The sequence below is a fragment of the Muntiacus reevesi genome, chromosome 16 (assembly GCF_963930625.1).
Source record: "Muntiacus reevesi chromosome 16, mMunRee1.1, whole genome shotgun sequence".
NCBI lineage: Eukaryota > Metazoa > Chordata > Mammalia > Artiodactyla > Cervidae > Muntiacus > Muntiacus reevesi.
Genome location: NC_089264.1, coordinates 22,966,815 through 22,978,835, shown reverse-complemented (window position 1 = coordinate 22,978,835; position 12,021 = coordinate 22,966,815).

Genomic DNA, 12,021 nt, shown 5'->3' with positions numbered 1-12,021 from the left:
TAACTGCCAACCTTGAATTCCATGCCCAAGGAAAAATATCTTTCAAAAACAAAGACAAAATACATTTCAAGCAGGTAAATGCTGTAATATCTGAAGTAGCAAAGAAGTAATATAGAGGGACAAAGTGAAATAATAAAAAAAAATCAACTGACCAAAAGAAATAAGAAATGAGAGGTAAGGAAATATTGAAAATATTGAAAAAAAATAGTAAGATTATGGAGTAAATACAAATGCATCAGTAATTACATTAAGCATAAAGGCACTAAGCATTCAAATTTAAAGTAAAAGTTATCAAACTGGTGGTCAAAAATAAAATCAAAATTTGCATTGTTTATTAGAGAAACATTTTTGTATTAGGACACAGAAATACTGAGGGCAAAGGATAAAAAAAAGGTGTCAAAAAAACCCACTAACAAAATGTAACCAGTTATAACTGCAAACACCAGATGAAGTACACTTGAAGGCAAAAATTTGTAACAAAAGTAAAGAAGGATATTTTACAATGATAAAATATTCACTTCACCATAAGATAACACAATTCTAAATTAAAATGTATAAAGTAAATCTAAAGTTTAAGGAGGAATCTTTCAAAATTTATGTACAAGCTTTTTTGTATAGAAATATACACATTTACAACTCTGTGGAAAAGTTTAACATACATGTCTTATTAACTGATAGTCTAATCAGACAAAAAAATGCTGGCATTGTTTTATATTTTTGCAAGTTCTTTTAAAGCTTTAAATCTCTTCAAAACTTTGTATGGTAGAAAACAGCTGAATTTGAAGATCTACTTTTGCATTCCATTTGGTATATCATCACACATCAAGCATGTCTGGAAATCTCCACCATTCACTTGTGAAAGAATGGGTAAAAGAGAGTCATCTGAATGGAATTTTAGATTTTAGGATCTCAGGGCTCTTTGGATCACTACTTGAAAACTACTACGTTAGATGTTTAATTCTTTATGCTATTACAAATAGTATTTTTTCTAAAATTTCATTCTCTAATTGTTTTCTACTTGTATATAAAAATATAATTGATTTATGCATATTGATTTTTATTTTGTAATTTCGCTAAATTTACTTAATAATCTTAATACTTATAGATAATCTTGGGTTTTTTTCTACATATTCAATAGTATCAGTATGAAAAATGACAGCTTTATTTCTTTCTTTCCAAATGTGTTTACCTTTAATTTCATATTCTTCCTTTATTGCAGGTTTGGGACCTCTAACTGAAACTTCTGAGGTTCTGGAAATGTTATATTTCTTTATCTGGTGTCATGCCCTTGTATCTTCATTTTGTGGTAATTCAACAAGCAGAAAACTTGGTGTGAAGTCACTAATTAGTTTTTTTCTAGAAGCCAAAGAAAACTCAGCATTATGAAACAGTTCGGCATCATGTTTCCTTAGTTCCTTGCTTTTCATGCTGCGTTTGATTTTCCTTTGAGATTTCCCTAGCCAATCTGTCTTGAGATGCAGTTCAATGGGTTAAACTTTGGACAATAATATAATCATTGCTTCTAGAGGAAGCATCAGGCATGCTCGTGAATAATTTAGTTTTATAATTTTAGCCTCCGTTGCCTTTATATGTGTGCCAGAAAAAAGTACCCATTTAGGCTGATGCCGGCGAGTTTTCTTTTTTCAATTCTCACTTGAGAGTGTAGACTACTTCAGCAGGATTTGGATCAATTTACTTTGCAAGTAATTTGAGTGGTCCTGCCGACTAGTCTCTTAACCTGGTTTAGGTGAGGTTAAAGATAGAGGAGAGTTGAGGTAACTGATAGATCTCCTTTTGCTGGGCTCCAGGGCCATTTCATTGTTCTTTCTTCCCAATGCCCAAAATTGCTTCTGATGACATATGAAGAATATCTGGATTCTCCCTGTTAAAATAGAGACTAGCAGGTTGTACATAGTTCCTCATTATCCAATTGAAAAAGTTAAAGGGATGTCATCAGAATAGTAAGAATGCATTCAAAAAAAGTCATTCTGGAGATTAGCAGATACTGCTTATCATTCTTTGGGATCAAAAATACTTCAAAATATATTCATTCAAAATTTATTCTTGACACTGTTTGTTCTTGTGGCCCAAATTATCAGTAGTAATTTACACACACACACACACGCACACACACACACAGGCTTCCCAGGTGGCAGAGTGGTAAAAATTCAGCCTGCCAGTGCAGGACATGCAAGAGAAGTGGGTTCGATCCCTGGATCTGGATGATCTCCTGGAGAAGGAAGTGGCAAGGCACTCCAGTGTTCTTGCCTAAAGATTCCATGGACATTGGAGCCAGGCGGGCTACAGTCCATGGGGTCATAAAGAGTTGAACATGACTGAGCATGTATGCTTATATATATATATATATATATATTTTTTTTTTTTTTTTTTTCCTTCCCCAAACATTTCCCTAAGAATAATAAACTTACTTAGGGAAATGAGGGCAGGCCCGGAGCAGACATGCCTGACTCTCCTTGGTGAGTTCCTCTTCTCACACTTCTCTTAAGAGCTCTCCCCATTGCCTTTCTCTCAATTTCACAGAGAAATTAAGATGAAGGAAGGCTTAATTTTCTCTCTGGGGAGAACAGTATTAGTGTTTTGCTTTGTTTTTATGTCTTTTTCTTTTTTTGCCATGCTCGGCTGCTGGCAGGATCTTTGCTTCCCAATCAGGGATTGAATCCATGTCCTCTGCAGTGGAAGCACAGAGTCCTAACTACTAGACCGCCAGGGGATTCCCTGGTGCTTGTGATTTTTATGTGTTGTTCTTGTTGTTTAGTCACTGTCACGTCTGACTCTTTTGCAACCACATGGACTGTAATCTGCCACGCTCCTCTGTCCATGGAATTCTCCAGACAAGAACACTGGAGTGGTAGCCATTTCCTTCTCCAAGAGATCTTCCCCATCCAGGAATTGAACCCGTGTTCCGTACATTACAGGCAGATTCTTTACCACTAAACCACCACGTATCCTTTGATAAGTGTACTTCTTACATAACATGCCTATTGTTTTGTCCTTCAATATATAGTGCACTTTAAAGAAAACTCCAGGGTCTGCTAAAGGTAAGGAAGGAAGCTCTACTCTTTGTCCACAGTCAGCACTGGCCGGGGGGATGCAGGTAAAGAAGAGACACTGAATTCCAGAAAATCGACTCTCCTTTCCCCTTCCCACACTCTGTCTGGGCACCTCTTTTACGGCATCTCCCTATGACCAGGTGATGAGTGGCATGCGGATATAAGGCAGCTTCTAATGAATCCCAACCCCAGAAGCCCAGGTGCCTTCCTCCCCACTGACAATCCTCAAATCCTCTTTCCAAACTGTAAAGTGTCTTCACAATGTGGGACATTTAACTCCCTCTCTACAGGTCCACCTGACACCTGGGATTGAGGTCAGCTACACCATGGGGCCTCTTGCGTTAAGATAGAATGACTCCTTGAACTGAAATAATGGATTTAAGGGACTGATGCGGAGCACAGCTCCGTTGAAATCCCCGGTGACACATTTACAGAACCAGGTCTGGCTGGAAACAAGGTGAAAGAAACAGTAACTCTAATTGCAGCCAGCAAAGTGAGCAAGCTGATTGGCTGAATGCTGGCCAAACACTTACCATTAAAAATACCACAGCACTGCTGCCAAAATGGGGTGTTGAGCCCAATGGCCAGAGGTAACCGTTACATAAGCCAGAGCTCGCCCAGCCAATTAGCCAGAAGCCATGACTGCATCTCTTCTGCCCATACTTCATCTGATAGGGTACTTGTAAACTCTTTAGCTGTTTAAGGACTGTACCAGAAGAAATAACTTCTTCTGTGGGCAAAGAGGACTCACCTCCAGGCCAACGGAAATTATGGGGTTAGCTTCTTGGGATGGTGAATCGGCACATCAGTTGATAGTATAATAGTTTCAGCAAGAAAGTAAGAGAATCTCAGAGAACTCAGGCAAATGACCTTTTAAAAATTGCTGCAGGTTTCTCAGAAGAGCAAGAGTAGTAAAAGCAAAGAAATGTGCCTTGGCTTGCAAAAAAGTAAGGAAGGAAAGAAAGACCCATTGAATTACCTCATTTTCTTTATTTAAAGATGCTTACTACTCTGATTAGTTATGAGCTTAGCTGTGGTTCCCTGAGGACTGTCCTCCACAAGCAAAATGAAGAAAAGCATTATCCAGATAAATCAAAAAAGACCTTTCCTTTATAGTGAATCCCTGGAAAATATGGATGTATGGATGTAATTACCCAGGTGAGAACTCTGCTCATCACCTGTCCCTGCTTAATCCAGCTGTAATATTTATGCAGCTGTGACACCACCTTGGTGTCTCATGTCCTTCCTGATTCCCAGCCACAGGCTCCCTCTAAGAAATCTATTTGCTTTCCCCAGGATCATTGCCTTCCCCTCCACCCCTACCCACCCCCTCCCCACGCACAATGTTGCATCCATAATCTATTCAACAGCCACCTATCTAAGTTCTTCCAGTATACAGATTCAATCTTGCCATTCACCTGTACAAAGTTCTTGAGGACCACTCTGTTACTTTTGTTTGACATCTGCTCATGATACAGTGAGCTCCATCTATTTTATAAGCCTTGCGTGTGTGCTCTGTTGCTTCAGTTGTGTCTGACTCTTTGCAACTCTATGGACTGTAGCCTGCCAGGTTCCTCTGTCCATGGGATTCTCCAGGTAAGAATCCTGAAGTGGGTTTCCATGGCCTCCTCCAGGGGATCTTCCTAACCCAGGGATCCAACCCATGTCTCCTGTGGCCTCTGCATTGCAGGTGGATTATTTACCGCTGCGTCTCCTGGGAAGCCCTTTATAAGTTTTATCGCTGTTCATCACCACAACCTCTATAGTCCAGATAGAAGGTAATCAGTGACAGTGGTTCTCATCATGAGCAGCACATTCTAATGACAAAGGGAGCTTCTAAAAACCCCAGTGCCCAGATATTGATAGAATACCATACCAACGAAATCTGTAAGAATGAAACTCAAGCATCATTAATATTTTTTCCTGCCATTACAAGTTTGAGAACCTGTACATTACACCAATGTTATAGACTGAATGTTTGCATCTGTCTTCCCCCAAGTTCATATATTGAAATTCTAACCCCCAATATGATTTTTTTTAGGAGGTCGACCTTTGGGAGATGATTATGTCACGAGGAAGGGCAGACTCCTCATGGATGGGTTTAGTACCTTATAAAAGAGACCCCAGAGGGATCACCAGCTCTCTTTGTGTCAAGTAAGGACACATCAAGACGTCAGCAGTCTGCAAACTGGGTGAGGGCTCTCACCAGACTCCAACCCTGCTGGCACCCTCGTCTGAGACTTCTAGCCTCCAGAACTATGAGACATAAATTTCCCTTATAAGGTACTCTCCTATGGGATTTGTGATATAGCAGTTCCAACTAAAACAACCACCAATTATGCTTTTGCACATGCTTTTTCTTAGGGGGAACATTTCTTAGGGATGCTATTTACATCTTTGCTCTTGTTCTTCCCTGCTGCTCTGGTAGGGCATAGGTAACTGATCTTCTCCTGTAGCCCTATAATAACCTCTAGTTTTCCCGTGGCAGCATATGCATGCCTTCATCCTGGTTCTGGGATTCTCTCCTTACCTTGTGAACTAGACACAGAAATCCTTCCAGGCAGGAGCTGTGTTTCCTGGGTCATTGGATCTACAGTGTCTGTTGAATAAGGAGAAAAGATGCTCATCTATACCAAGCATGGACTTGGTCCTTCAAGCTCTTCTTCCTGCTTCTAGAAAGCTTAAAAACCACACAGAGTTCCAAATTTTCAGAGGTGAATGGAGAAGGAAGACATCTGGAAGGTAAGGGGTCACAGCTCCATCAGGACACTGGTAGCACTTAGGGTGGTTTACTCTCTGTTGTTTTTATAACTTCCTTGTTGAAAGATTTAAAAATGGTATTCTGAAGGATTTGATCCAGAACATATAGGCTCATAAACAGTTTGATTTCATGGCCTTTACTCAACTGGATTTTGCTTTTTAATGCATTTTGTCAAGGTATGCTCCACAATGTATGAGGCAGGAAGGACATTTAGATAAGTGCCAACTGAGGCTTTGGTTTCCTTTAAGAGGAGATTCAGGACTCTTCCAAACAAAAAAGGGCTCCTGGACACAGCACAAGAAGGATGTTGTGAGAAGAGAGCCAGTGTTAGCAGTAAGGATACAAACATGAAAGTAATTCTTTGCTGGAAAGACATTTTAAAATCCTGAGATCTGCAGGCCAGGGCCTGCCACTGGAATTGGCAAAAGAAGAAGAAACAACTGACTTTCCCTTTGGCTTTTGCCACAAGTACAATCGCTTTGTGATTCTTGCCCGAAGTCTCTAAATGGGATGCTTGGTGTGGATTCCAAAGCTCTTGCCTTCTGATGCTAGTGTGCAAGACCCAACTCACTCTTTTCCCTCTCTTTCCAGTGGAAAGAGTTTTAGAAAATAGGCTTCTCTGAACAATATGTTGAAAATCAAGTTTATTTTCCAACATAGGTGGTGACTTGATCGTTCCTGCTTAAGAAAGCCACAGGGACATATAAAGATCAAGCCTGAGCTACAAAAAGCTATTACAGAGCAATATTTTTCCTTTCTCTTTTCTTTGTCCTTTTTGGAATTCTCCTAATGATTCTTTTGAGAGAATTTTTACACTTTTTATGATATTGAGCTTTTTAATGTTAGATGGCTTCCCTAGTGGCTCAGACAATAAAGAATTTGCCTACAATGCAGGAGACCAAGGTTCTATCCCTGGGTTGGGAAGATCCCCTAGAGAAAGGAACGGCAACCCACTTCTGTATTCTTGCCTGGAGCATTCCATGGACAGAGGAGCCTGGTGGGCTACAGTCCAGGAGGCCATATTTTTCAGGAGCAAATATAGCAAGGCACAAGACTTGTTTTTAAAGAACTTGTATTCTAATGCAGCCAGCTTTCAGTAATCACCTAGATCTCAAGACAGAGAAGAAAATTAAGAGAATATGGGTGAGTGTAGTAAATGTTTGGCACAGAATCGGCATCTTGTAAAATTCTTAATCATTAAGTTAATCCTTTGTCTCTACTAATTCTTTGGATATGGTGATGTTAGATCATAAAGCTGTCATTTATATCAGCTGATATCTGATATAAAGCTGTCATTTCTATAGGTTAAAGTCTGTTAGATACCAGCAATTACATATAGTTCACTCTAATACTAAACCGATTCCAAAGTAATTAGAGAGATGGGGCTTCTAATTAGAGAGATGGCACCTCTTTGAATTTCAAGTTAAAATTTCAACCTCCTTCTTAACATTAAAAAACTATAGACAGTTAACCTTTAGAGAGTACTTCTTATGGGTTCAGCACTGTATTAAATGACTTGAATGAAGTCTCATTTCATGCTTAGAACCATTCTGTTAGGTTAGCATTATGATTACCCCCAATTTACAGATAAAAACATGAGGCTTATAGAATTTAATTGCCCAAGGGCACCTATCTTGTAAATGACAAGATTCAAGCTGGGGCTTAAAACAATTCTGACTGACATCCAGCTCCTGCTTCAAACACTATGCAGGAGCTAATTGGGCCATTTCCAAGGATCTATTCAGAAGGAGTACAAAACTGTAAGGAAATGAAATAAACTTACGATGGTTCATCTTGGGATGAGTTCTGTGGGGTTGAGAGAAACACTTTGATTGGCTGCATGGTTTGGGAGAGGGGTGGTGGTAAAAGGCGATAGCCCCCAGGCGATGTGAGTGCTCCCAAGCGAGCAGTCACTCTTGTGGTGTGATGGTACCAGGACAGGATGCATTTGTCACCGTGGCTACTGGTTCATACGTTCTGAAGTGAGTTATCACTGGGTTACTGTCCTCCATTCTCGTTTTCACAAGTTTCTCCAAATGGATTCCTCAGTTCCATGACTCACCAAAGGCTTTTGTTTGAACCAATATTAAGCCCTGGGGTGTGACAAATGGCCTTGTCAATCCCTTGGTCAGTGTGTATACAGTTCATTATTTTGTGCACATTATTTTTATACTGCACACTCTTCAAATAGTTGGTCGAGTCAGATACTTTATGCAAATACTTCAGTAGGAAAAAAAGGCACATTTTGGAAGGGGGCACATTTGGTGATCAAATAACTAAAAGCATATTGTGGCAAAAGATCCAAAAGCATTAAAAACATCCCCAAACACTTCTCAGCCAGTTTTATTTTTCCACCACTTGTAAGCCACTAACTCTGCCTCTCAGTTGCGTGAGGATTTAAGCAACTTTCCAACTCAGAAACTACCATGGCTTCCCAAAGCACAAACATCCAGACTTTTAACAGGAAGTTGCAGCAAGAGGCAGGCTTGTCTCCAAAACTGTCCGTTATGAACAAGCCTCAGAACCTTTGATCTTAATTAGCTAAATAAGCTCCTAGGGCTTTATTGGCAGTGCCAGCTCAGTTAATTTGACTTAGTCACATTTTTCCCATTTGGTGCACAGTTTGGGTCATAATATTAACTTAAGAAGATGACAAAGATATGCAAGGATATTTTATCAGGAAAAATAATACTAGAGCATATAAACATCATTTCTTGTGACCTATAACTTGAAATGTCCAGTGTGCCTTACCTGGTAAGCTCCAACACTTATATCTCATTCGATTCTTATCCTCATGTATTTAACAAATATAACAACCACACATGAGTACCAACCAGTTAGAACATACTTTAATAAATGTCTGCCTACCTCTTTATACCATCAGAATATATGCCTTGATATTTAAGATTGATTTATTGTTGAAGCAGAAAGGTATAAATTCATAAGCAAGACAAGTTTAGAGTTTTGTTTTCATCTGTTATTAACTCCTAGAGATTTGATGGATAACTTCAAACCAAAATGGACTGAATGCCCAGACATCTGCATACAGCTCTTCCTTCGATTTCTTCCTTTGTTCAAATCCTGCATTTGCAAAGAAATCACTGTACAGGGCTGTGTGCATAGAACTCCATAAACTCTGTATTGGTTGATTTAGGGGGTTACAATGGTAACTATTCCCATACTTTGTTTTCACTTTCTGTGTTGATTTTAGAGATTAATCCCCATGATTCCTCTGCAGAGAGGAGCTAATGGATCCTCAAAGGAATTAAAAAGCATTCAGTCTGAACCACAGTGCTAGGCCATAAGCAACTTTTCTTCATAATTAGTCTTGTTTAGAATGTGATGTTCTGTCTCCAGATATTTATGTGACAGCCATTTAGACTATTTGTTCCTCTTGAATACAGTGAGGGAAATTCTTTTTTTATAGCAACTCCTACTCACCCTAACTCCCTCTCATTTTGTGATAGTCTTTTACATGGCAGGCAGCAGAGAAGGCTCCTAAGACTTCTCAGTCTGTCTTGGGTAAGGAGGTTGAGTTGCTCTTCCTCTTATCTTTTACCTAAATGTGGATCAAAGTAAAGTCAAATGATCTCCAGGGACAGGACTGGCTAGCAGCTTCCTCATTTTCTTTCTCCTCCTCGTTTATGTACCTGGCCCAATGAAGGTAGGATATGAAAGTGCTACTAGACTGGTAGAAAGGATCCCTACCAGCTCCAAGGAGAAAACAGTACAGTGATGGACCATGTGCTCTCAGACAGAGAGAATGAACTGCCACCCCAGAGGTCCAGGAATGTCACATGCTATGTGGTATGCTGCAAGTTGGAAAAGTTTGCAATGTTCTAGATTTGATCATTAAAAATGCCATGATTACACTTGTATTCTACCCCAATATATGTCTGTTTACCTACAATAATATTTTCTATTACTTCCATGGAAAAAAGTTGATTTACCATGGAACATAATGTAGTTCACATAAGAAAGAAATGAATATTGGGAATGAATAAATAGAAAGTTAAACCAAAAAAAAAAAAAAAAAAATGAAAATCACTTATAGGGGAAGGGAGGAAATGGGGTGGAGGATCAGGGATAGTTGTAGATTTCTTTGAATGTATTTTGTAAACTTAACTTTTGAATTTTTGCATAATTACAAACAAAATTTTGTTCTAAAAATCAAAAACAATATTGAAACAAACAAACTTAAGCATTTATCAAGTTAATAGCATAACTGCATGGAAGGAGTTATTTCAATCAACTTCACAACAGAGTAAATTGATTGTAAGTTCCTAACAAAATATGTCATAAGACAAAAAGAATTACACGAAACAAAATAATAAATCTTAAAATATTTTCAGTAACCACAGTGTTGGAGATAGTATTGGTATTTTTATTCTAAGATTTTTTGCACATGAGTTGTGGGATAAATCAAACAAGTAATTACATGGGTTCATTGGGAACCGGGATTTTCTGTGTGGGAGGAAAAAAGAAACAGATGGAAGATAAAGCTAAGTGAAAACAGTGTAATCCTGAATTTAAATGAAAATTACCAGCAGAAACTTACAAATAGGTTATCTTTGGAAAAGAAACAACTTTCCTAACCATGTACATTGAATAGGTCTGGAAAGAGCTTATCCCAAATCAATATGCTCCCATATTGCCCATATTCTCAAAATCTCACTGAAGTATAACAGGGCTTCCTAGAGAAAAGGCATATTACAGGCCTACAGCAGGAAAAGTACTGATAAGCCTGGACTATCTTGTTATATAGGACAGCAAAGAAGCACTCAAAGGCTTCAATGATTGTGCTAACAGGTCTTAGGCACAATGATGAGTTAGAACCAGGACATAAAGGCTCTAAAACCGATTATTAAATATCCAGAATTTTCTGACTCTGTTGTTAAAGTGTTAGTTGTTTGAGATCAGCCATGTAGGGAGAATTTACACCAAGGAAATTGGCAAATGTTATGTTAAAGCCTTTTCTTTCCCCCTTTCCTTGAAAGCCTCTTTACCAGCAAAATGCTATATGGAAGTCAGTTTGAGGAGGCTATGACGGACAAAGGGAAGACATTTTGAGAAGAATTAGTGCAATGGGCTGAAATGGATCAAATATAACTAAATCTATGTGTTCATAATGGTATCACCCCCCTCTCCACACACATATAATTTCATTGGTCACATATGAGGTAATCAAACTTCTAATTAAAAAATTGGTAGAGAAGGGGAAAGGATCAAGCATTTATCTCATCTTTTCTATACAAAATGTCAGGGGAAACAGAGTTGATAGGGAAGCCTTCTTTTTCTAAATCTATGCCAGATGAAAAATGATAAAATAATGACAGATTATCACAATTTACAATCCCTAATTAATGAATGAGTTTTAGCAAAGAACAATAATACCTGCTAACATGACCAAATGGAAGAGAATCAGATCTTTGCTTACCTGGAAAACACCATCCATGAAACAGTCTTGCCTTTCTCACTCCTGACTGCTCCATCCCCAAAATAAACCTCTATAGCGAATTACCATTTAAAAGAAATACAAGGAAAAAAGGAACAAGTTTGAACAATGACTGAACATTTAAAGTTATTGAGCAACCACTAAATTTTAAAGTAGAAAGAAGGTGGTGCTAGTGGTAATGTGCCTGCCAATGCAGAAGACACGGAGACAAGAGTTTGATCCCTGGGTGGGGAAGATCCCCTGCAGGAGGGCATGGCAATCCACTCTGGTATTCTTGCCTGGAGAATCCCATGGACAGAGGAGCCTGGAGGGCTGCAGTCCATAGGGTCGTAAAGAGTCAGATGCAACTGAAGCAACGTAGCACGCGTGCACACAATGTAAAATAATGTCATCACAGCTGTGTTTTCAAATTGAACTCCTATTTTAGGGATACTTGCTGACATGTTTATGGATGAAGTGACATATCTGGAGTTTGTTTCAATATAACAAGTCTGTGCTTAATCGTTCAGTCCTGTCCTGCTCTTTTCAACTCTTCATAATGTAGCCCACCATGCTCTTCTGTCCATGGAATTTTCCAGGCAAGAATACTGGGATGGGCTGCCATTTCCTACTCCAGGGGATCTTTCTGACTCAGGGATCGAACCCAGGTCTTCTGTGTCTCCTGCATTGCAGGTGATTCTTTACCCACTGAGACATCTGAGAAGCCTCAGATTGAACGAGGGGGCAAGGATAAA